Source organism: Talpa occidentalis, unplaced genomic scaffold (genome assembly GCF_014898055.3).
Source record: "Talpa occidentalis isolate TD23 unplaced genomic scaffold, MPIMG_talOcc4v2.1 talOcc4.11, whole genome shotgun sequence".
Lineage (NCBI taxonomy): Eukaryota > Metazoa > Chordata > Mammalia > Eulipotyphla > Talpidae > Talpa > Talpa occidentalis.
In genome coordinates, this window is record NW_023601104.1 from 19,544,966 (window position 1) to 19,567,703 (window position 22,738).

The window sequence follows — 22,738 nt, forward strand, 5'->3', positions numbered from 1 at the left end:
CACTGCTGAGGGGAGCAGCGGGTGCGGCAGGAGAGGTCTGCTTGCCATGTGGGACCCTCGACGGTGGCCAGGGATTGAACCGGCGCTACAGTGGCTGCGGGGAGCTTCCCAGCCCAGCGCTCAACCGCTGCGCCACAGGGGAGGCCCCTAAATGTGATTCTGTAAGCATTTGATACTTGCTTGTTTGAAAATCTCATATGACATTTTTGGTAATCTGTTTGCAGCTTGCGTTTTTTATTCAACACTTCTGAAATTTATGTTGATAGTGGTAGCTCTAATTCCATTTTAATTGTTATAATTGCAATATATCCAATTTTAAAATGACATTTGTTTTCAAAATTTTGCCCCCCCAAACAAATTTGCAGTGAGAATTCTTGGGAACATGTGTAAGAATCTCTAGGGTATATATCTTGAAGCAGAAATGCTGGGTCACAGCAAATGCTTATTTTCAGGTCTCATGACATAAGACCCAAAGTGGTTGGACTGATTTACAGTTCTGTTGGTAGTTTATTAGAGTTCCTGTTCATCCACATCCTCCCAAATTGTTTTCCTTCAGTTAACCCTGTTAGACTGGTGGTATTTAGTTTGCTTTAGCTGCAGTAGGAATTCAAACTTCTAATTCCAAACAGCTGCATGACAAAGTCATGCCCACCTTAGGGATTCTTATGTAGCCACTTCATTCATGATGAGATAGTTTATTTCCTGGTGCAGTCGCTGTAGCTTGAAAACAGGTAGTTTGTTTTTATTTTTTTTTTTAAAGATTTATTTATTCATTTTATACAAGAACCGGGGTATAGGCCAGATGCACCGGAGGGTGAGAGGATTCACCAGAGACAGGCAGACCAACGAAATACACTGCCTAGGGGAGCAGCAGGAGCAACAGGAGAGGTCTGCCGCGCCATGTGGGACCCGGCCGGCAAACCAGCGCTGCAGGCTGCGGACAGCTACCTCCTGCGCCATCAAGGGAGGCCCTAAAGATTGATTTATGCATACAAGAACTGGGGTATAGGCCAGAGGTGTTGGGGGTTGTGGTGAGAGGAGTCACCAGAGACAGAGTGGGGAGCAGAACAGGCAGATACACTGAAAGACACTGCTGAGGGGAGCATTGGGTGAGACAGGAGAGGTCTGCTGCGCCATATGGGTTAGCTCTCTGTTGGGATTGAACTCGTGCCGCAGTGGCTGCAGATAGCTTCATAGTGCTGCGTCTTAACCTCTTGCGCCACCCTGGAGGCCCTAGAAACAGTTAAATCTTAAAGGCTGAGCCAATTATATAGTTTACTCTGGGACTTAGAGCTAAAGAGAAGTGGAACAAAATGAATCAAATAGTATTTTAAAAATAAAATTCAACATAGTATCATCTTGGCTTCTGGGTTAAAAAATAATTCTGTATAAGTAGCTCCTTATAAAATTGTGGTTTACTTAAAAGTACTATTTTCCATCAGCTGCTGTAGTGTATTATATTGCGTGTTTAATTAGCAGGCTGGTCATGTTTGAGTTGCTCATCTCCTAATCTTAGATTTTTCAGTTCCCATATATTGTTGAATTCAAAGCTATTAGACTTTTGTGCTTAAAGAGGCTTATCATCTATCTAATATTAGTCAATTGTAGTTTTGCCCTATGCATGTTTATATTAGGATTGCTTACCTTTCAAGTCTAGTGTCATTCAAATCTGAATAGAAAGGAAAAAAGGACAAATGGAATTGGGGAATTTGGGTTTTGGATCATTTCACTGCTGATTTGCTCTGTCATTTGGGTGTCATTTGCTTCCATGGGCCCAAGTTCCTCATGAACTAAAAGATGCATAGTACTTGAGCCTAATAATAAAATCTACTTGGGACAACTGAATAGGAGAGTGCCTTGTGGACTTCTCACTGTGAGTGACAATCACTGTCCTCAGAGTACATGCTGTTTATAAAGCTTATTTCTATAGTAGCTGCTTTGGACTGGCTGTATTGATGTGTCTTTAAAGCAGACAGCATGAAAGTCTGTTCGGTGCAGCTTGGCAGTTGCTTGGTGAAAGAAAAGAGGCCAAAGTATTGGAACCCCAGGGTTGTTTACCTTTGAAAGCAGTGTGAACTCACCACCTCCTTCCTCATAGTGCCTGGGGCAGTCTTAAAAAGCCAGGTGAAGAGAATGCTCTTTCGGAGCTCTTCCAGTGGTTGGTATATAACAATTTAGAGAAGGGACTTGTTCCATCATCCATTTTGGACACTGTGTCAGTTCTAGTACAGGGTCTAGCAATCAGATTTCATGGGACTTGCATGTTTATCTTGGATGCTTTGGTTATAATGCAGTTGTGGTGTTACAAATTTAGCCAAGCAACACCTCCTTTACAACTGTCAGTTCCATGGTGCCTTGCCTAGTTGCCACAGCAGGGTGAGTGGATGCTGGGCCAGGTCTGACACGCTACTCCGGGGCTCCTGCTTTCGACTCCAGTCCAAACCTGTTTCTTCATGCTCAGTTTAAAACCGCAAACTTGGATCTATATTTACCTGTATACTTGGACTCTGCTTCCACCTGTGCTTACCACACCTACCTTACTTAGATCTCTGAGATGACTTCAGCTCCCATGGGAGACACTGAGCAGTATTTATTATTAGCAGTATTTATCAACAGTATATATTGCAACATGTATTGCACAGTCCTTACCTACCTTACTTAAGAGAGCTCAAACTAAGTTTAAACTTCCGCTTACCAACCTTAGTGTCAACCTCTTGGTTTTCCTCTTTTTGTAAAATCGGGCTAATGATACTCAATTCATGTTGTAAGGACAAGATATACTATACACGAAACCTTTTAGCATCATGCCTAATATTTCATAAATTTCATTGCTCTTGTCCCGTTTGACTTATTGCCCAGAACTCCCTCCCAACTTGGAGTGAAACTTTGAACTCTGACCCTAAGTTAGCTTTCAGTATTGCATCTCCTTATGTAAGTATCGTAACTTCTGGCCTTGACCTACAGATAGCTTTTGGTTCTAACCATATTGTTCGTCAATTCTGCCCAACTCCTGGTCCCAGTTTTTAGTGTTCTCCACCAGCCAAAATACATCCCTGAAGTAAATGACTTGACCATAGGCAGTTCTCAGATCCGTAAAGTCGAGGCCAATTCATGACTGCTTTCTGTGTTTGCTGTGACTAGTCTGCCTTGCCTTTCCCACCAACACCACATCCCCTCAACAAGTATCCTCATTTGGAAGGCAAAAAGCCTGGGAGCTATTTTGTACTCCTTTTTTTCTGAAAACCACATCCAATCCTTTGGTGAATCCTGCGGCAATATTCAGAGTCTGGACCCCTTCTCTCTGTCTCTAGCACTCCCATCTGATCTAATCCACCCTCAAGTGTCTGCTGGACTATGGCAATACCCTCCTAAAGGGTCTCCCTGACCCCCAGACAGTCTATTCTCAACAGCAGCCAGAATGCTCCTTTTAAACCAACAATCACTCTTCTATTACAGTTATTTTATATCTGAATGCATCTCAGAGTAAATGAGAAACCCCTACCTGAGGCTGCCAACAAGGCCCCCCCTCCATTATGCTTTTCTGGCCTCCCGGGGCTCCAGCAAACTGGCTCCGACTTGCTCCTACCTTAGCGTGTTATCTTGGCCAAGATTGTTACATCACTTTCTCCCAGTGTATATAAAATAGTACAAACTCTATCGCTCCCTACTTGATTTTTCTTTGTAGCACATATACCAGCCTCTTATATCCTCATTTTATATTATCTTTCTCCCTCCATTTAGAATATAACCCCTTGAGGCAGGGACTGAAGTCACTGCTCTATCCTCAGCCCCTGACGTGGTGCTTGGTGCATGGTAAGAATTCACTGTTTTTTGAGTGCATGAAAGCATGAAGGAGATGAATGATGACTGCTATTTTCTAAATTCCTTCTGGATCAGTGGGGCGCAGGGGCAGAGAGACTCTGTTAATAGTTCTGGGCTTTGCTCATTTTGAGGTTAAGTTATATTGTAGTATTCATGATTCTTCAACTTTCCATAATGTACAGGGGAGAGTCTAACTCTGGGCTTCCATAGATTCTCTAGGATCTGTAAGATGTGGTCCTAAGAGCAGGTAGAAATTCTCAGGAAATGTAACCTGGTCTGGCAGCCTGTGGCTGCTGTTTTTTTTTTTTTTTTTTTTTTTTTTGTTATAATCTGCAATCTGGCAGGTTTATTATCCTGAATTGCATTGTCAAAGGTGGGTGCAGTTTAGGTTGAGGACTGTATTGCTCCTGACTCAGCTGCTTTGCCTGTTTTCCTGTTCTCTTTGTTGGAATGACTGTACCTGTCAGGGTTGCACAATATGTTCGTGACCCAGTTAAGATAGTGCAGGCGCTTTTGTTTTTTAACTGCCTCTGTACTATTCCTGTTCACTGCAGCCCTGCCAAATGAGCCAAGCCTCAATTATATGTTTAGGTAAGGAGCTTTGCGGACAGAAACCATTTCATGCTAGCCTTGAGAAAAGGAGTGTGTAGCAGGATTTCAGAGGTGACTTTTGGAACCCAGGAACTAACTGGGCCTCAGAAAGAACCAGAACTAGGCTGGAAGGCACTGGCAGCTCAAGGAGGGCTCTATTTTTTCTCCCTTCTGCTTCATTCTCAACCAATCAAGTTTTCTGGTGCAAAGGCGGTTTATTATCTTCTGGAATGTAAGCTCCCTATTGGTAGGACCTTTGTCAGAGTTCAGTGATACACCCTCAACACCTGGAAAAGTGCTTGAATATTGCAACCCAAAAGTATTTGTTGAGTCTATTTTTGATTAATGCTTAAAATGTAACATTTTTAGTGCATTTTATTTTCTTTGCTTGGTTCTCCCCAGTGGTGTGCTCCCTCTCCCTCGGAGAAAGCCCGAATAGGCATGCCAGGTAACCATATGCATCCTTCCTTAGTGTTCCTATTTTATGTCTGCACACATACACACACACACACACACTTTTTAAAGTTTAAAAGTAATTGTTTTTCAAAGTTCTCTTGTTGGAATAAACTTTCTTGTACCTATTGTTCTAAGCAGGGAACTTACCTAAGTCATTGATTTGGCCACCTTCATGCGCAACAGAAGAAATGACAAAGGTGTTCTAAGACTTCTAGCAAATTAAAATGTTAATTTATATACCATCTGGACACACATATGGCATTTGAATTTTGTTGTCCATAATAGTCAATTAGCATAATAGACTTTAGAGGTTCAAGTTCACACAAAATTTGATGTCCTCATGTCTCAAGGAGGGTCTTAACTTGTACAAGGACACTTTCACGATGACTAAATATGTTACTTACGATTCTGTTCTTATAAATGTTTTCATTACCCGCTCTTGTAACATTAACTTCTAAATGACTTCATTGTTTAGAATCTCTCCTTTACTACCAGCATCACCAGATCTTTCTCTGTCCAGCTCTTGAGCAGAAAAGCATATTTCTTACTATATTTCTTCAACAAGTTATAAAAATTCACTGTTGAAAAATTAGAAAATATAGATAAGCAAATGGGAAAAATTCCTCATCATCCCATCTATTAATCACCATATTTTGTACCTTACCTCTCCCTTCCTGCTTTCTTTCCTCCTCCCCTGTTTTCCCACAAATTAATTGCTTTTTCCATGTTTCCAAAGTGTAAAAATAATTCAAAGGTGCATAAGAGTTTTGGGAAGAGTTTGTGAAGGATTGTTATTTGTTCTTTGAATTTTGGTGGTTCATCAATGAAAACATTTAGGCCTGGACTTTGTGGGAAAATGAAAAAAAAAATCACTGAATCAGATTTATTTTTCTGTGTGATGTTAAGGTGGGACTCTTAAATATTTTTTTTGTGTGCTGATTATTTTTAAATTTTATTTTATTCTATATATATTTTTTACATCATTCTTCCTTTTTTGCACAATGCACGCTTTCTCCTCTCTGGTATAGTCCCTGTAAAATTCCCCCCACCAATTCAGTCGTGGACCATCACCACAGTCCTTTGTGTAAGAACACATTCACTCCCCTGTTTTGATCCCTCTCCCTCCCCTGCAGAGTGTCTCTGATTAATAGTTGCCTGTTAATTTTGTCTAACAATATTTTTTTTCTAAATAACCAATTGTTTTCTAACACCATTTGCTGAACAATCTGCCTGTTCCTACTCACTTTAAATGTCACAGAAACTTTTAGACCATTTTGGGTTTTCATTGCAACCTTCCTTCTGATGAGGCACAAAATGGACTTGCTTTATCCGTGACTGTGATGTTGGAGCTTTGGGGCATTCTTTGTCCCATCAGCAAGTGAGGATGGAAAATAGAAGGGACAGGACCGAATGTGGCTCATAACTTTCCTGCCTTTGCCTTGTACCTGGGAGCCTGTCCTTAGAAGTCTGATTGCCCACATGACAGAAGAGATGCAGGTCAGGCCAGAGACCACCCAGCTGCTGGCCTGCTCTTGTGGCCTGGGCCCCTGTCTTTGGTGACTTTCAGGACTTCAGTTCAGCTTGCCTTCCCGGGCCTTCCCATCTTTCCTGTACCTCCCTGCATTGGCATTCTACTCAGACTTTGGCCTTGGCCTTTTAATGCACATCACAATGTCCACCACTCCCTCCACACTTGGGAACAGTGAGTCCTGGCTTCTGTTCTCATTCAGATCCAGGACACAGACTATACTAATCAGTAACTCTTTTCTTCTTACAATACATGCCTCTGCTTATCCCAGAACTCATCGTAACCCCCCCCTACCCTGAGTCATCCTGTAACTGTTCATGATTCAGTATGAACATGCCTGCTCGGCCATGACACCCAGGAGATAAAACCCGAGGCTTGATTCTGAACCCACACCACCCCCTGATACCGTCATATACACCAGATGCATGTGAGGCCCGGGGGATAAATGATGTGGTGGAGGGCAAGTGTGAACAGTGAGAAGGGACCAAGGCTGGGTCCCGTAGAACACCAACATGCAGAGGCTACAGAGGGGAGGAGCAGCCATCTTGGAGGCTGAGAATAAGTGACTAGGCAGGTAGAGAACCCTGAGGGCAAGGTGACTTGGAAGTCAAGACAGGAAAATGCTGTAGGTAGGGGAGAGTTCGGCAATACCAAATGCTACCGAGAGAAGTTTCACGCTCAGTGCAGATAGAAAAGTACCCAATGGATCTGGCAACACAAAGATCATTGGTGACTTTAATAAAGGTGCATGGCAATCATCAGGTAACTCCATTGTTTAGAACCCTTCAGAGCTCCCCAGAGCCGTCCGAATCAGGCAGCCTGCGCTGCAGCATTGCCGCTCATCCCTCTCACATGCCCACCCCAGGCTCCTGCCACCCCCAGCTATTCATATGGACAGATGCCACTTTCCTTCTTGCTCTTGTACGTGCTGCCTGGAACCCTTCCCTCCTCTCACATTCCCTCCTCTCACATGACAGTTCAAGTACCATCTCCTCCGGCAAGACTTCCTGACTCCTCAGGCTGGGGTGGCGTCCTCTTGTCTCTCCGCATGGTATGTCCCCCCCTCCTCTCCCTTCCTCTCCCCCCGCCCCCCATGTCTCGGTGGCCTCCATTTCCCAGCCCTCTAGCCAGGGCCTGCCCACTATGTTTCCAAGCATGCATGGAAGCCAAACTTGGTGTAGCTAGCTCCCTCCTGACCAAACAAGAAGATACTTGCAGGTCAAATTGGGCGGCAGCGGCAGCAGCAGCGTCCGGGCGGCTGTGGTTGCCCTGTGAGCACAGGCATCTCTTTGCTCTTTCATTTCATGTACAGTAGGTCAGGTTTGCTGAGCCCCGCAGCGGGGGGTGCAGTTCCTGGGAACTGCTCCTTAGGGTCTTTAGGCTGCAAAATCCCCAGAGCAGTCCAGCTCAGAGGCCTTTCACGGTGCTGACAAGGGCCTCTCCATGCATCCTGCTCTCTGCACCTCTCCCTTTCCCCCTGCCCGCTGTCCCCTCAGGGCTCTTCCCTCCTCTTTGTGCCCAGCTTTCAAGCCTCTGATAATAACCCGCTGACTTACATTTGCTTCTGCATTGATTAATCTCTGCTGGATTTCCCCCTCCAATGCCCTCCTTCCCCCCAATACCTTCCCTCCTCCCATCACCCCCCCAACCCTTCTCTCCTAGCATTAACTCTGCCAAAGGTAATTGAGTTTGGCCTCTCAGGTTGGATTGTTAACTCCCTAAGGCAAGGAGCTCGCTCTGCCTCCCTGTGTTTGCTGAGGGCAAGCCTTGCTAACTGATGTCAGGGGAGACGGGCTTCTATATTCTGTCTGACCAAAGAGGCGTTGCAATGGCAGAAGCTTTCCAGCCTTTCTGGGCCTGGTTCTTAGGCCTGGAGGTGGAATGATGCAAGGTCTGCTATTTACTTACTCGGCTCCCTTAAATCCCAACCTAACGCAGGCTTGGCCATCTCGTACTCGAAGCGCCCCCTAGTGGAAATATGCCGCCTTGAACCCACACTTTTCTCCTTGCAGAAACACAGTTCTGGAGTTACAGGGTAGATTCATTTTGCTTTTTAAAACGTGTTAGTATCACATGGTGTTTTATTCCTGGTAATAAAACTGGCTCGGCTCATGTTATAATAGTTAGCAAACTATAAAAATGATAAAATTAAAAAAATCACAGTCCTACCTTTACAGATAAGTCACTTTAAGCATTTTGTTGTATTTTTAAAATAGAAACATTTTATGATATACGTGAAGAGTATACGTAAGTATGTATATATAATCTAGAATTAACATATAAATTTAACAAGAAAGGTCATAGATACACTTTTTTTCTCATCCTCCTGATTTCAGCGAGGCTAAGCCTTTGTCTTCCTCTTGGCACCCCCTTTTTAATCCTGCCAACATGCCCCCCTCTCATCCCGCAGAATCCACTGTCCTGTTTGCCTCTTCTTTGCTTTCCTTTCCCTTTTTTTGCCTCTTATTTTCTTTGACACACATGACCTTTAACTGATTATACAATTTAAAAATGTCTTCTGTTTATTGTTTATTTTGCGTCTCCCCACACACCTGCAAGGTAAGCTCCAGGAAGTCAGAGTCAGGCCAGTTTTGTTCTGTGATGTATCCCAAATGCCTAAAATAGTGCCAGGCCCTTAGCAAGTGCTATGTAACTCTGTGGAAAGATGATTTAGGATGATGAGTCTTCCATTTGTCATTACTGACATTATGTGTAAACATAAATAATAAAGATGGACAATATTCCATGCCATGGCTCCATCATGATTTGCTAATCCATTCTCCTGTTGGAAGTCATGTAGGTTGATTATAATTTTCCATCATGCTAACATCTTTGTAGTTAAATCTCTGTTGATATTTCTCATTCTTTTCGTAGAATGTTTCTTAGCATTCTAAGAAAGTTAATTTTACGGTTGTAAGTTAGTGACATTTAAAGTTTTCCTGAGGGTCCATACTGAGTTGATTTCTACAATGTTTGTGTTTTATAGTAATATACACCTAGTCTCATGCTAGTTTCGCTGGTATTTATGGAATATATCCTCTTTTTAATCTTAATTTCTAGGCAAAAAAAATTATCATTTTAATATGCACGTCTGATTTTCAAGGAAGTTGGGAAAATTGTCACTCACAGGTATTGGTCATGTAGTTTTATTCTTCCAGTGGCAGGTCTACGTATACATTTACCAATTTTGGGGGCATTTGTTTTCTTATTGAACCATATAAGCTCTTTATATTTAATTTTATTTGTATCTTTAGGTATTACCCTTTGTTGTACTTCCCACTCATGTTTTGTCCATATTGTTGTTTAACTTTTCATAATGGTTTAAAAAAATGTAGAAGTTAAAAAGGGAGGTTTTTTTTTTGGTAGGTTGATAAGGACTTTTCTTTAGTACGTAGTTCACTGTATACTTAGGAAGTTGCTCTATATGTAGAGAAAGTTTTTTCTGACTACCAATATATACTTTTATTTAATCCTTAAAATGATCTTGGTTTACAGTATAAGGTGAATATCCTCAGTTGATTTTCTCCCCAGATGATCCAATTTCCAATGAGACATTAAATAATTAATGTCTCTCTCATTGATTTCTGACTGATTCATTAACATTTATCAAATATTTAATTATATTAGGATCTATTTTTGATGTAGCTATTGATTTGCCAGTTTGCTATGGCCTTAGTGTTATACTGTTTTGGTTATTGTAGCATTATAAGAGTTTTCATATTTGCATATTTAAGTTCCTCCTTATCTTTCAAAAATGTTTTATCTACTCCCAGAATGTTAATATGATGCCAAAGAGGTGATTCAATTAATTTATTTTAATTCATACTTTGACATGTTCAAGCTAGTGACGCTTCCCATTTGCAATGTACTATGCAGATCATGGACAGTTTCTCTGTTTCAGAAATGAGTAAATAAAGGCGAGGTCATGTCAGGGCCTAGCTTCAGGTTTGTCTTTTTTTTTTTTTAAAGATTTATTTATTCATGCATACAAGAACCGGGGTACAGGCCAGAGATACAGGGGGTGAGAGGATTCACCAGAGACAGAGCGGGGAACAGAACAGGCAGACTGACTGAAATACACTGCTGAGGGGAGCAGCGGGTGAGACAGGAGAGGTCTGCTGTGCCATGTGGGTAGCTCCCTGGCAGACCGGGATCGAACCCATGCTGCAGAGGCTGCGGACAGCTTCACAGTGCTGCGCTCAACTGCCTGTGCCACCAGGGAGGCCCAGGTTTGTCTTCTTGTTGGGGACTGGGAGGGGGGTGTGTGGGTGGGAGAACACAGCTTCCAGAAGTTATAGGTGTGGCTCTGGTTGCAGGAGGGAACCTCGAGCCTGTGTACACCCTCATGGATTTCCTGAGTTGAATCATCAAAGGGTAGGTTCCCTGGATTTTCTGGGGTTTTTTTATTTAATATTTCATGATTCCATTGTTGTTATAAGTTTCTTTATTTTATTTTATTTCACTTCACTTTATTTTATTTTATTTTATTTTATTTTATTTTATTTATAGAAGCACTGGGTACAGTCAGAAGCGTGGGAGGGTGAGAGAATTCACGAGAGCCAGAGCGGGGAGCAGAACAGGCAGACTGACAAAACACACTGCCGGGGTGTTGGGGGGAGCAGCAGACAAAGCAGGAGAGGTCTGTCGCGCCACGTGGGACCCTCGCTGGTGGCCAGGGATCAAACCGGTGCTGCAGAGGCTGCAGTCAGCTTCGCAGCCCAGCACTCAACCGCTGTGCCATCAGGGGAGGCCCTGGATTTTCTATTTTTACCGAGAGGTTTGGATACAGTTACCAAACGTGTTCGCCAAATTTGAGCAGGAAATTAGAAAATTTCAGGTGAAAAATCCCTATATCCATCTTCTTAATAAACAACCAACCAACCAGAGGCATTCCCACCTGGCAAAAATCAGAGGAACCTGTCCCTTTTAGATGGATCATGTGTTCCCTGGCCCTGATCATGTTCCCTGGCCCTCAGAACTAAATTTTTTTTTTTTTTTTTTTTTTTTTTTGCTGAACCTCAGGCATCTGAGAGGACAATCCCAGAGGCTTGGAGACCGGGAACAGAGCTGTAATTTAGTTCCCAGGCCTGGTCAGTTTGACTCCACATACAGTTTGAACTACATCCATCTAGTTGAGAAGTGCCTTGTAAAGTTGTTACACCTCCAGCCTCTCCTTCTTTGGTTGATGCTCCTTATCACCTTCTGGGGACCCACCCCTGGACTTTGACCTCCTCTCTGCTAGGCAACAGTGAACTTGCCTTTCCTAGGCTCCAGTGGGTGAAGTTCCAGGAAACACCCACATTTGAAATCAGGGCTTTATCTAAAGGAAAGAAGAGAGGATGGCCACTAGTATCCCATAGACCTTTGGATATTTCCACAAAAACAAGCATTTATTCCTCCTGAGGGGAGGGGTAGGAGTGACAGCTGTAGAAAAGTTTTTCCTTTGAGTGGATAGAAATAAACAAAGATCATCCACATAAGAACAGACAAAGGCTGTATGTTCAGAGCTTGTGATAGAAAGCAGTCAGTCACCACCATGGCTCCCAGCAACCCAGAGAATGCTAATGTCACACTCCTGATTAATTAGAGATCTCTGCAGCTATTAGACTCCTTAGCAGTTACCAAGGCCAACCGATCAATACAGAAGAGGGAACTTGAGGACAGAGTAAGGCAAGAGTCAGTTCCCCACTGTGCCCCAAAACGTATGCCCAGGGCATTTTTATACTAGTGTTTGTAAAATACTCAGAATAACTCACATACCCATCAACAGATAACTGGCTGAATAAACAATGGTAAATCTATAGTAGGATGTCAGTGATGAATAACTTGATACAAGATCATAGCGTAATCTCCAATATAAATGATTAAAAAACAAGGTTAAATGAATTAATAAAATGTGGCATATCCATGCAATGGAATATTATTCACCAGTGAAGAGAATTGAAGTGCTAATACATTTATAACAAGGATGAAATTTGTGAAAAAAGCCAGACACAGTTTACACATTGTATGATTTTGTTTATACCAAATATCTACAACTGGCAATTTCGAAGAGAGAGAGAAAGTAGGCTAGTGATTGCCTAGGGCTGGGATTGGGGAGTTGGGGAAAATGGGCAATGATTGCTAATGGGTATTTGGTGTCTTCTTGGAATAATGAAATGTTACAAAATTAATTGTGGTTGCACAACTCTATGAATATACTAAAAAAATCACTGAGTTGTACACTTTACATGGCTGAATTGTGAATTATCGCAATAAAGCTATTATATGTATAAAGACTGAATGGGGGGGGGAAGCAAAGTAGAAAATTATGTAATATGCTACTATTTTCCTAAGAGGGGAGGCCTTAACTGTAGTAAAAAAAAAAGTCACAATGGGAGGGGAAACTATAAAATAAAAATAAATTATCTTTGGGGAGTGCAAGGGGATAGAGCTGAATGGTGAGAGATAGAAACTAGAATTTTCTGAGCAAACTTACAGATTTTGCTCTGAGACCAAGAAAATGTTTGTGTAGTCTTAAAAATAAATCTCAAAGCAATTAAAAGTAATTGAACTCTGTCAAGTTCTAGTTCTTTGTTACTATAGATAGATGAACTCTTCTTAGTGACTAAAGCAGAGTTATTTGATTGTCATCTGTAAGGACAAAAAGAACTGTGAAATATCTCAAGTTGCTCTCAGTAATCATATTATTAGTGACAACGTTAGTATTCTTAGCTTAAGACTTGGATATATATTGTGTGAAAAAGCAAATGAGTGTGTGTTGAGAAATGAGATTTTTAGCATGAGATAAGAAGGTGGAGAGGAAAAAAGATACACTTAAAATAAAAGATTTATAATGCTAAATTGGAATTGGAGGTATCATTAGGAAGAGTGGGGTTCATTTAGGACATCATTCCAGGCATTCCAGGGCTCTGAGTTTACTCTTTACTGTTCTTTTATCTATCTATCTATCTGTCTGTCTGTCTGTCTGTCTATCTATCTATCTATCTCAATCATCAAATACCTATTTCTCATCTTGTCCTCTATCATCTATCTATACATCTTGCCCTAGCTCTGACTACTAAAAACGTCTATATATGTGAAAAGGCTAAACAAAAGTCATTTCTCATCCTCTGTGGAGTTCACTTTGTGACTTTATTCTCCAGGAAGCTTGACAAAGGTGGGATGTCAGCGGTGTTATTAGGCAACATTGACTGCAGTAAAAATAACCCAGTGCCTCTGGACAGCGAGGACAGTGAATGAATTGGAAATACCTGTCGGGAGGCTGTGGCTTCGTTCCCTAGAATTATGATTCCTAGAACTGGAGGGGACTGGTCAGCTATTCCAATGAACTTGTTGCTAGCCTGGTCACCTGCTGCCCCTAGCCCATGAGATGCTGTCTCCTGTGCTCACCACAATGCCACGTGCCGTCTTTTGGGGTCTTCTTTGATCCAGACCACCCTGCACCTCCCATCTCTTTGTGGAGCAGGCCCTGGGCCTTAGCAGAGGGTCTGTGGAAAAGGCTTCTAGGACAACTGTCAACATAGTCACTAGAAAGCAGCTTTAAAAATATAAATAGTTGCAGGAGAGATTGTGGTCAGAGCTACCAAAGTGCAGTCAATCCAGCTTCTCTCCCCTGAAAACTGATTTCTGAGAAACAGTCTCACATTGAGCAGCAGAGGTGGCTCCAAGTCTGAGCAGGACATGGACCCTGTGGTGGATGAAGACCGTGCCTGACTTTCCAGCAGAAAACCAATTTCATAGCAAAATTAGGCCATTTTGAACATGCAATTGGTACTTAATATACATTTTTAAAAATCAGATTTATTCTTGCTTTAGCTGTTTGATTTTCTTGGGTGATGGAAACATAAAATTACGATCATACTAAAATCCATTTCTTTCACTGGTTTTTAGAATGAAATAAGCTTTACACTTAAAGCCATTCTTTTCTCTCTGTTAAAACATTGATTCCAGCTGGGTCTACCTTGGGACTACAGATTGTAGGTTAATTACTATTTTAGCTCAACATTTATTATAGGCAAGAAGCACAAATGGATAATGACTGTATTTTAGATAAAATCAAGTGCTCAGACCTTTTAGTTCTTTTTCCTGCCTTGCTACTTTAACAAATGCCACCTCTTATTTTTTTTATTTTTTTAGTTTTATATATTTTTACATCATTTTTCATTTTTGCACAATGTATGCATTTTCATCTTGGTTATAGTCCCCATATAATTCCCACCCCCCCTTGTTTTGATCCTACTCCCTCCACTCCCCGTAATGTGGCTCTGGTTTATAGTTGCTTGTTGATTTTGATTTTATTGTAATTAGTCTTTTTCCTGGTCCCTTATTTAGGTTTTCTAGATTCCTGCTATGAGTGAGACCATCCGGTATTTTTCTTTTTCTTTCTGGCTTATTTCGCTGAGCATGATCCCTTCCAGCGCCATCCATGTTGCTGCAAATTGCATGTGTTTATCTTTTTTTTTTTTTTTTAATTTTTTTTTAAATTTTTTTTTTATAGAGGCATGTTTTCTTCCTTCCTTCCTTCCTTCCTTCCTTCCTTCCTTCCTTCTTCTTCCTTCCTTCCTTCTTCTTCCTTCCTTCCTTCCTTCTTCCTTCCTTCCTTCCTTCCTTCCTTCCTTCCTTCCTTCCTTCCTTCCTTCCTTCCTTCCTTCCTTCTTCCTTCCTTCCTTCCTTCCTTCCTTCCTTCCTTCCTTCCTTCCTTCCTTCCTTCCTTCCTTCCTTCCTTCCTTCCTTCCTTCCTTCCTTCCTTCCTTCCTTCCTTCCTTCCTTTTCCTTCCTTCCTTCCTTCCTTCCTTCTTTCCTTCCTTCCTTCCTTCCTTCCTTCCTTCCTTCTTCCTTCCTTCCTTCCTTCCTTCCTTCCTTCCTTCCTTCCTTCCTTCCTTCCTTCCTTCCTTCCTTCCTTCCTTCCTTCCTTCCTTCCTTCCTTCCTTCCTTCCTTCCTTCCTTCCTTCCTTCCTTCCTTCCTTCCTTCCTTCCTTCCTTCCTTCCTTCCTTCCTTCCTTCCTTCCTTCCTTCCTTCCTTCCTTCCTTCCTTCCTTCCTTCCTTCCTTCCTTCCGTACAGTCAGAAGCGGGGGAGGGTGAGAGAATTCACCAGAGCCAGAGCGGGGAGCAGAGCAGGCAGAAGGACCGAAGTATACTGCTGAGGGGAGCAGCGGGCGGCAGGAGAGGTCTGCGCGCCATGCGGGACCCTCCTCCGGTGGCCGGGAGCAGTTGGGGATCGAACCGGCGCCGCAGAGGCCGCGGGCAGCTTCGCAACCCAGCGCTCAACCGCTGCGCCACAGGGGAGGCCCTGTTTATCTTTTTTGAATGCTGAGTAATATTCCATGGTGTATATGTACCACATCTTCTTGATCCAGTCATCTATTTTTGGGCATTTGGGTTGATTTCAAAGCTTAGCCATTGTAAATAGTGCTGCTATAAACCTAGGGCCCCCCCTTATTTTTCACATGCTTTGACTGTCAGCTTGTGAAGAGAAAATGTGGTCTTGCATGTGTGGGTTTCACCTGCTCTTTTACTGTCTTACATTGATCTCCTCTTGCCCTCCCAACACCCTTTGTGTATCTCGCTCTGTTTACTTTGAAGAAAAGTTCTTCTTTAACTCTTTTCTGCATATGTTCTGAAGGTATGAGGCGGCATGAGTGCTTTCCTTTCTCGCATTTCTTCCTTGGAGAAGACAAGATTTCACATATGACGTTGATGAGCCCATCTTCACTATAAAATTTAGCTACACAAATACTTACGAGGCATTGTCGTGCCAGGAAGGCACAGAGCAGGATCTCTATGACCCGAGCAGATGGGTAAAGGAGTCCTGGAGCCCTCGGTGGCCTTTTGAGGCTTATTGTTGGGATTTTACCAAGTAGACGGCAGGCAGGGGTGGTGGGAGGCCAGGAGGCTGGCAGGCTTCCCACCCCACCAACGAATCTTCACTTTTTTTTTGTGGGACCCTCGCTGGTGGCTGGGAAATGAACTGGCGCTGCAGAGGCTGCGAGCAGCCTTGCAGCCCAGCGCTCAACCGTTGCGCCACTGGGGGAGGCCCCAAATCTTCACTCTTTACTAGGCTCTCTGGCATTCTCTTGTGGCCTCTCCTTCTCTGCTGGTTCTGTTCTCCTTCTGGTCGTTCTCTCTCGCTTGTTCTTCTGGTCGTTTTGTTCCTCTGGTGTCCTGCGATGCTGCTCTTATGAGCCCAGTCTTTCAGCCCAGGTGAACCCATCTACACGGGCCCACACCCTACTCCAGGTGCCCGCCATGAGGCATGCATTGAGGACCGCAGGGATCCATCATCAATCCAAATGGTGGGAGGGCAGAAAAGCCTGACAATCATTTACCCTCCACCAAACCAAAACAAAACAGTTCTTCAAATCTGACTGAAGAACTAAGGCTGCTAGGGCCTCCCTGGTGGCGCAAGGGGTTAAGCACAGTACTGTGAAGTCATCCACAGCCTCTGCAGCACCAGTTTGATTCCTGGCCTGCCAGGGAGCTGACCCACGAGGCACAGCAGACCTCTCCTGTCTCACCTGCTGCTCGCCTCAGCAGTGTACTTCAGTCAATCTGCCTGTTCTGTTCTCCATTCTGTCTCTGGTGAATCCTCTCATTCCCCACACCTATGGCCTGTACCCCAATTCTTGTATGCATAAATAAATAAACCTTTTTTTAAAAAGATTTATTTATACAAGAACTGAGGTACAGGCCAGATGCGCAGGAGGGTGAGAGTATTCACCAGAGACAGAGAGGGGAACAGAACAGGCAGACTGACGAAGTACACTGCTGAGGGGAGCAGCTGGCATGACAGAAGAGGTCTGTGCGCCATGTAGGACCCTCGCCGGCCGGCCAGGATTGAACAGGTGCTGCAGAGGCTGAGGACAGCTTCACAGTGCCGCGCTCAACCGCCTGTGCCACCAGGGTAGGCCCTAAGTAAACCTTTTAAAAAAAAAAAAAAAAAGAAGAAGAAGGAAGGCTACTAGAAGGGGATGTTGGGTGGAAAGCAAAGGGGTCAGACAATGGACTATGGAGGATTCTGGGCACCTTGGACCTGGTTGTGGTGTAGTGACATCCATCAAAGATGTGTGTATCCATGTCCCTAAAACATACAAAGTGTTGTAGACCACTATTATCTCAAAAATAATATATATATAATGAATAATGTAAGTGTCCTATTGAAAGATATAGAGGCAAATATCAAAAGAATCAGTAAAAAGAAGTCTCTGGTGCTGAGACGTGAAGGAAGGGGACTGGGAACTGTTTTTCCCAACGGATCTTACTGGACTATCAGACTTTTGAAATTTTGAGAGAAAAAAGCAAGAAAAGAAAGTTGGTCATAAGAAAGTTAATAGTCCTGTAATTTTCGTGGACAGCCTTATTTTAAGTATGTTAGGACTGAGTGGACATCATGGCAGGGTCAATGCAATTCGGGTCCAGGAGACCGCGTTGTGGCCAAGGGCGACGCAGCCTCTCATTTCCCACAGCGCTTCTCCCTCGCGCAGGGCGGGTTGCACGTTAGCTCCGCCTGGGGCACCTTCAGCACGTGCTGGGGTCAGGCCCCGCTGGAGCCGCTCAATTGAATCTCCAGAGTTGGCAGAGGCATCTCGAAGCAGTTTTAAAAAATGCTTCTGTCGGGCCTCCCCTGGTGGCGCGGCGGCTGAGCGCTGGGCTGTGAGGCTGCCCGCAGCCTCTTGTTTGTTTGTTCCCCAGCTGCTGGCAAGGGTCCCCCCCCCCCAAAAAAAAGCTTCTGTTGATCTGTTGATTCTGCCAGTATCACGACAACTGATGGAAACCGGGACCCCGCAGCGCGCAAGCTGTGCAGCAAGACTGGCTCTTTGCCACCGCCACCTAAGCAGGAGCAGGTTTCGCCCTCGCTGGAGTTGCCCCCTTGGGGCAGCCCCTCTCCCACTGCTGGGCCCCAGAAGTGCTTGGGGCAGTGCAAGCGGGGACCACCACCGGGGCACCCCTCTACGGGGGCTCAGGCTGCAGGCAGAGGCCAGCAGTCATGGTGGATGGCAGAGGTTTCCTAGCAGCAGCCCCAGGGCATGCAGCCCCGAGTTCAGGGCTGCGGGAGGTGCATGGGACCCCACGGGCCAGCTCCAGCGCTGGGGCTCCTGCCAGCTGGTGCAGTCTGGGTCTGTAGCTGGCTCCTGGAGAGTGGGATGACTCACCAGGTGCAGGCTGTGAGCTGATTGGTGCTGCGGGCCAATCATCCAGGGCATTGAAAAGGGCCCAATCAGACTGTGAGGTGGAGGCCCTGAAGGAGGATGTGAGGCAGGGCAGGCCTGCTGGGGACTGATGGTCCCTGTTCCTGGTCTCCAAGAAAGAATATAGACTGTGTTCCAGATGGCTAAAGAAGAAAGAAGCAGCATCCAACCGCAGACCTCTTAATTAAGAAGAGAAGCTAAACAGCATCGCAGAGAAACCAAAGAGCTTTGTGGCGGCCCGGCCGCCTGCACCTGCCTCTGGCATTGCCTGAAAGGAGCACGAAAGGCCCCTGGCCTGGTGTCTGGGAGTTGTCTGTTGTTGGGGTGCGCCAGCAACTTGCAAAGAGCTGTAACGCTGGTGTTTCTTACACCGGGACACCTAGTGGCTGTTGCTGACCTGCACTACTGGCCAGTGCTGCCCAGCACCATTGACGGTGGCCAGCAGTCTGTGTCCGCGTCACCTCTGAGAGCTGTTAACTGCTCCTGACTGTCCACCTCCCGCTGCTGCTGCCTCCTTGCTGTCTGGGCCATCCGGACCTTGAGACTGTGGCTGTGGGCTGTGGTGGCATCTCAGCGGCCCCGCCTGCGAGCACCCCCAGCTGCAGTGAGTTGGGGCCCGGCCCCGCTGCTTGCTGGTGAGCCACAAGCCCCAGGCCCTCGCTGACGGGACAGCGCCATCTTGAAGGAGCCGCCTTTTGTTTGGGATGTGTGGACACTGTGGACGCTCTCTGGGGTGAGATACTCGGCCACTTGTGGCCTTGAGAACTCTTGCTTCCCCTGTTTGTTCAGTAAGCCCCAATGTTGCTCCCTGAGCCTGAGGGATCGTGCAGTTGTGTGCATGGGGGAAAAGCCCACAGACAGTGACCTGTCCTCTACCAGCTGTAGCCTCTCCTAGAGCTCTGTGTCCGTACTCTTTCATAATGACAACCTAAAGAATGTATGTTAAAATTTACTATTTCCTTTAAATGCAGTTCATAGGACACTTAAAGAATGGCACAGAATCTAATAAAAAGCCCACTTGCAAGTGGAGGACGCCATGTGGAAGACACAACGGAGGCTGACTTGCAGACCCAGCACAAAGGTGGGACGGAAAGAGCTATTGAGGCTGCCTGGAGAAACACAGGTCAGTGTCACTGCAGTCCTAGAGCCGGGAGAGCAGCGGCCTCTGGGCATAGGCTGGGTTTGCAGGGTGCAGAACACGAACTTAATGACATTATCCTTTCTTTTGGCATTTTCAACATTGAAGGCAGGATGGTTTCCTTTTTCATCAGGTGACAGGGCACAAGTTAGCCAGTGACCCCCGAAAACACAAGCACATAGAACCAAGCCTTCAAAATGTCTGTTCTAGCAGGTGATAAATGCAAATTGAGGACCCTTTTACAAGCCTGTGTGTCTCTTTGGGTCCCCAGATAATTTTTTATTACCCTGGGGAGCAGGATTACTTCATAATTTATCAGGTCTGCACCCTATTTTTAAATGCACTCCAGAGACATGCATTAATTTAGCATCAACTCCTCCCCAACCCCAATGCTCTTTTTCATGGGATGTGTGGAAAACACTTGTAGCCAAGACCCCGCCAAGATATTCAGGGTTGTATCAGGAAGTCAAGTTCACTCTCATACAATGCAAGCGATAAGCAGTGGCTTCAGTGGGTTTCAGCAATCGAGTTTCAGGAGTTGTGGGTGCTCTTTTTTGAGGCACAGGATAGAAACTGGCTTGTAAGCAAAACAGGAAATCCCACCTCCCTGAAACAAACATCCTGCTTCCCACAGGTGTTGCTAGCTCTCTCTCAGGCTAGAATTAGGAAGGGGAAATAGGTGTGTTCTAAGTGGTTTGTGCATGTTATCACTGCGCTTTGCTGGCTGTATCCGGAAGCCTTGGGCCTCCGTGGTTAAACATTGGCAACATTATGCTAAATGAAAGAAGCCAGACACAAATAGCCATTTATTGTGCACATTTCATATCAATGAAATTATACAATAGGCAAAGCCATAGAGACAGAAAGTAGATGACTTGTTGCTAGGGATTGGGTGAGGAGGCATTAGGAGTGACTGCTTAATGGTTCTGGGGTTTCTTTTTGGGGATGGACATATCTGCAACTAGATAATGGTGATAATTGTACAACTGGTGAATTTTATCTAAAAACTGTAAAGGGCCTCCCTGGTAGCGTAGGCGGTTGAGTGCCTCACTGTGAAGCTGTCTGCAGCCTCTGCAGTGTGCGTTTGATCCTGGCTGGTCGGTGAGAATCCCACATGGCGAAGCAGACCTCTCCTGTCTCGCCCGCTACTTCCTTCAGCAGTGTATTTTGTCAGTCTGCCTGTTCTGTTCCCCACTCTGTCTCCGGTGAATCCTCTCACCCTCCCACACATCTGGCCTGTACCCTGGTTCTTGTATAAAAATAAATAAATATTTAAAAACAAAACAAAACTGTAAAATGTTGTGAAAGAAAAAACACTCGAGATAAATTTTTAAAAGTTGCTGTAAAACTAATGCCCTGAAAAATTTGTTTCAGTAATATTTTTAATTTCCAAAAACTTTTACCACACGAAGATTTTATTTAATATTTGTTAATTGAGGCCTCCCTGGTGGTGCAGCGGGTTGAGCACAGTGCTGTGAGGCTGTCCATGGCCTCTGCAGGACAGGTTCGATTCCCGGCTGGCCAGGGAGCTACCCACATGGCGTGGCAGACCTCTCCTGTCTCGCCCGCTGCTCCCCTCAGCAGTGTACTTTTGTCCTTCTGCCTTTTCTGCTCCCTGCTCTGTCTCTGGTGAATTCTATCACCCTCCCATGCCACTGGCCTGTACCCCAGTGCTTGTATAAATAAATCTTTTTTAAAAATTTGTTAATTGAGACAACATTGGTTTACAACACTGTCTAGGATTGAGAGGCATAGGATCAACCTCCTCAGATGTCACTACAGCACACCCACCACCAAGCTAGACATAGTCCTCCACCATGGTCCATTGGTTCCCCTCTCTGGTAGTTTCAATTTCATAGTCAGATTACTAGGGTTTGTTGTAGGTCTAGTTTTGATTCTCTATATTCCAGATGTAAATGAGACCATTAGTATTTGTCTTCTTAGGATAATCTTAGGCTTGTCTCAGGATAATCTCCTTCAAGTCCACCCATATATTCACAAATGTCAAGAGTTCATCTTTTTTCATAGCTGGGTAGTATTCCATTGTGTATATATAACACATCTCACAGGGAGATTTTTAAATTGCTGGAGATCCTTCCAAATCTGAGATATTAATGTTTAAAGTTTTATTCTAGGTTTTTTTCTTTGCTATTGCTTCTTTGCGAATGTTCTTCCAGCAATTAAGAATTTCATGATTTAGTGAAGGGGGGCTGAGGGGAAGGGTTTGTTCAAAGTTGTTGATGAGATTCTATACCAGTACTTTTTGAGGCTGTAAATTAAAATAATTTGTAGATACTGAACTTGGCATGTAAGCCAATTACATCAGAATTTCAGGGGAGGTGGGAGAGACCCTGGGCATTGGTGAAAAGCAACCCTAGGTAAGTCTATGTGCCACTGAAGTTAAGATGTACAATTATGTTTACAATTCTAGGTGAACTGATATGTTTACTACAGCAGAGAAGAAACTCCTTTTCTGGTAAGAACTCTTTTTTTTTTTTTTTTTTTTAAGATTTGTTTTATTTATACAAGAGCTGGGGTACAGGCCAGAGGCGCGGGAGAATGAGAGGATTCACTAGAGACAGAGTGGGGAACAGAACAGGCAGATTGTCTGAAATTCACTGCTGAGGGGAGCAGCGGGCGAGTCAGGAGAGGTCTGCCGCGCCATGTGGGTAGCTCCCTGGCCAGGGATCAAACTGGTGCTGCAGTGGCTGCAGTTAGCTTCATAGGTTGCGTCTTAATCCCTTGCACTACCAGGGAGGCCTGTCACACCTCACCTGTTATTCCTCTCTGTGGTGTATTTCCATAAATCCCCCTTTTCTGTTCTCAGATAAAAAAGTTTGAGTTGAGCATGTTTTACTAATTCAGTTTCCATTCAGTTTTAGATTAGACCAAATATAATAATAAAGGGAATTATCGCTTGATTTTTATTTACTAGTTCTGTTCTACATATACATAGATAACAGTTGAGATGCTTGATGTCTGTGGATAAATCAATTATGATACAAGGAAAAAAT

At 44.3% G+C, this 22,738-nt stretch overlaps 1 long non-coding RNA gene across 2 annotated transcripts; it reads left to right on the forward strand.

Annotated features, from left to right (window-relative positions):
• Nucleotides 1–10,727: 10,727 nt before the first annotated feature.
• On the forward strand, nt 10,728–22,193 carry LOC119237928 (uncharacterized). 2 transcript variants are annotated; one of them, XR_005123473.2, is made up of 3 exons: nt 10,728–10,771; nt 19,558–19,709; nt 22,156–22,193. It is a non-coding gene; the product is annotated as an uncharacterized LOC119237928 (long non-coding RNA). The 2 variants fall into 2 exon arrangements; XR_008550948.1 differs by lacking the exon at nt 10,728–10,771 and adding an exon at nt 18,655–19,319.
• The last annotated feature ends 545 nt before the right edge of the window (nt 22,194–22,738 follow it).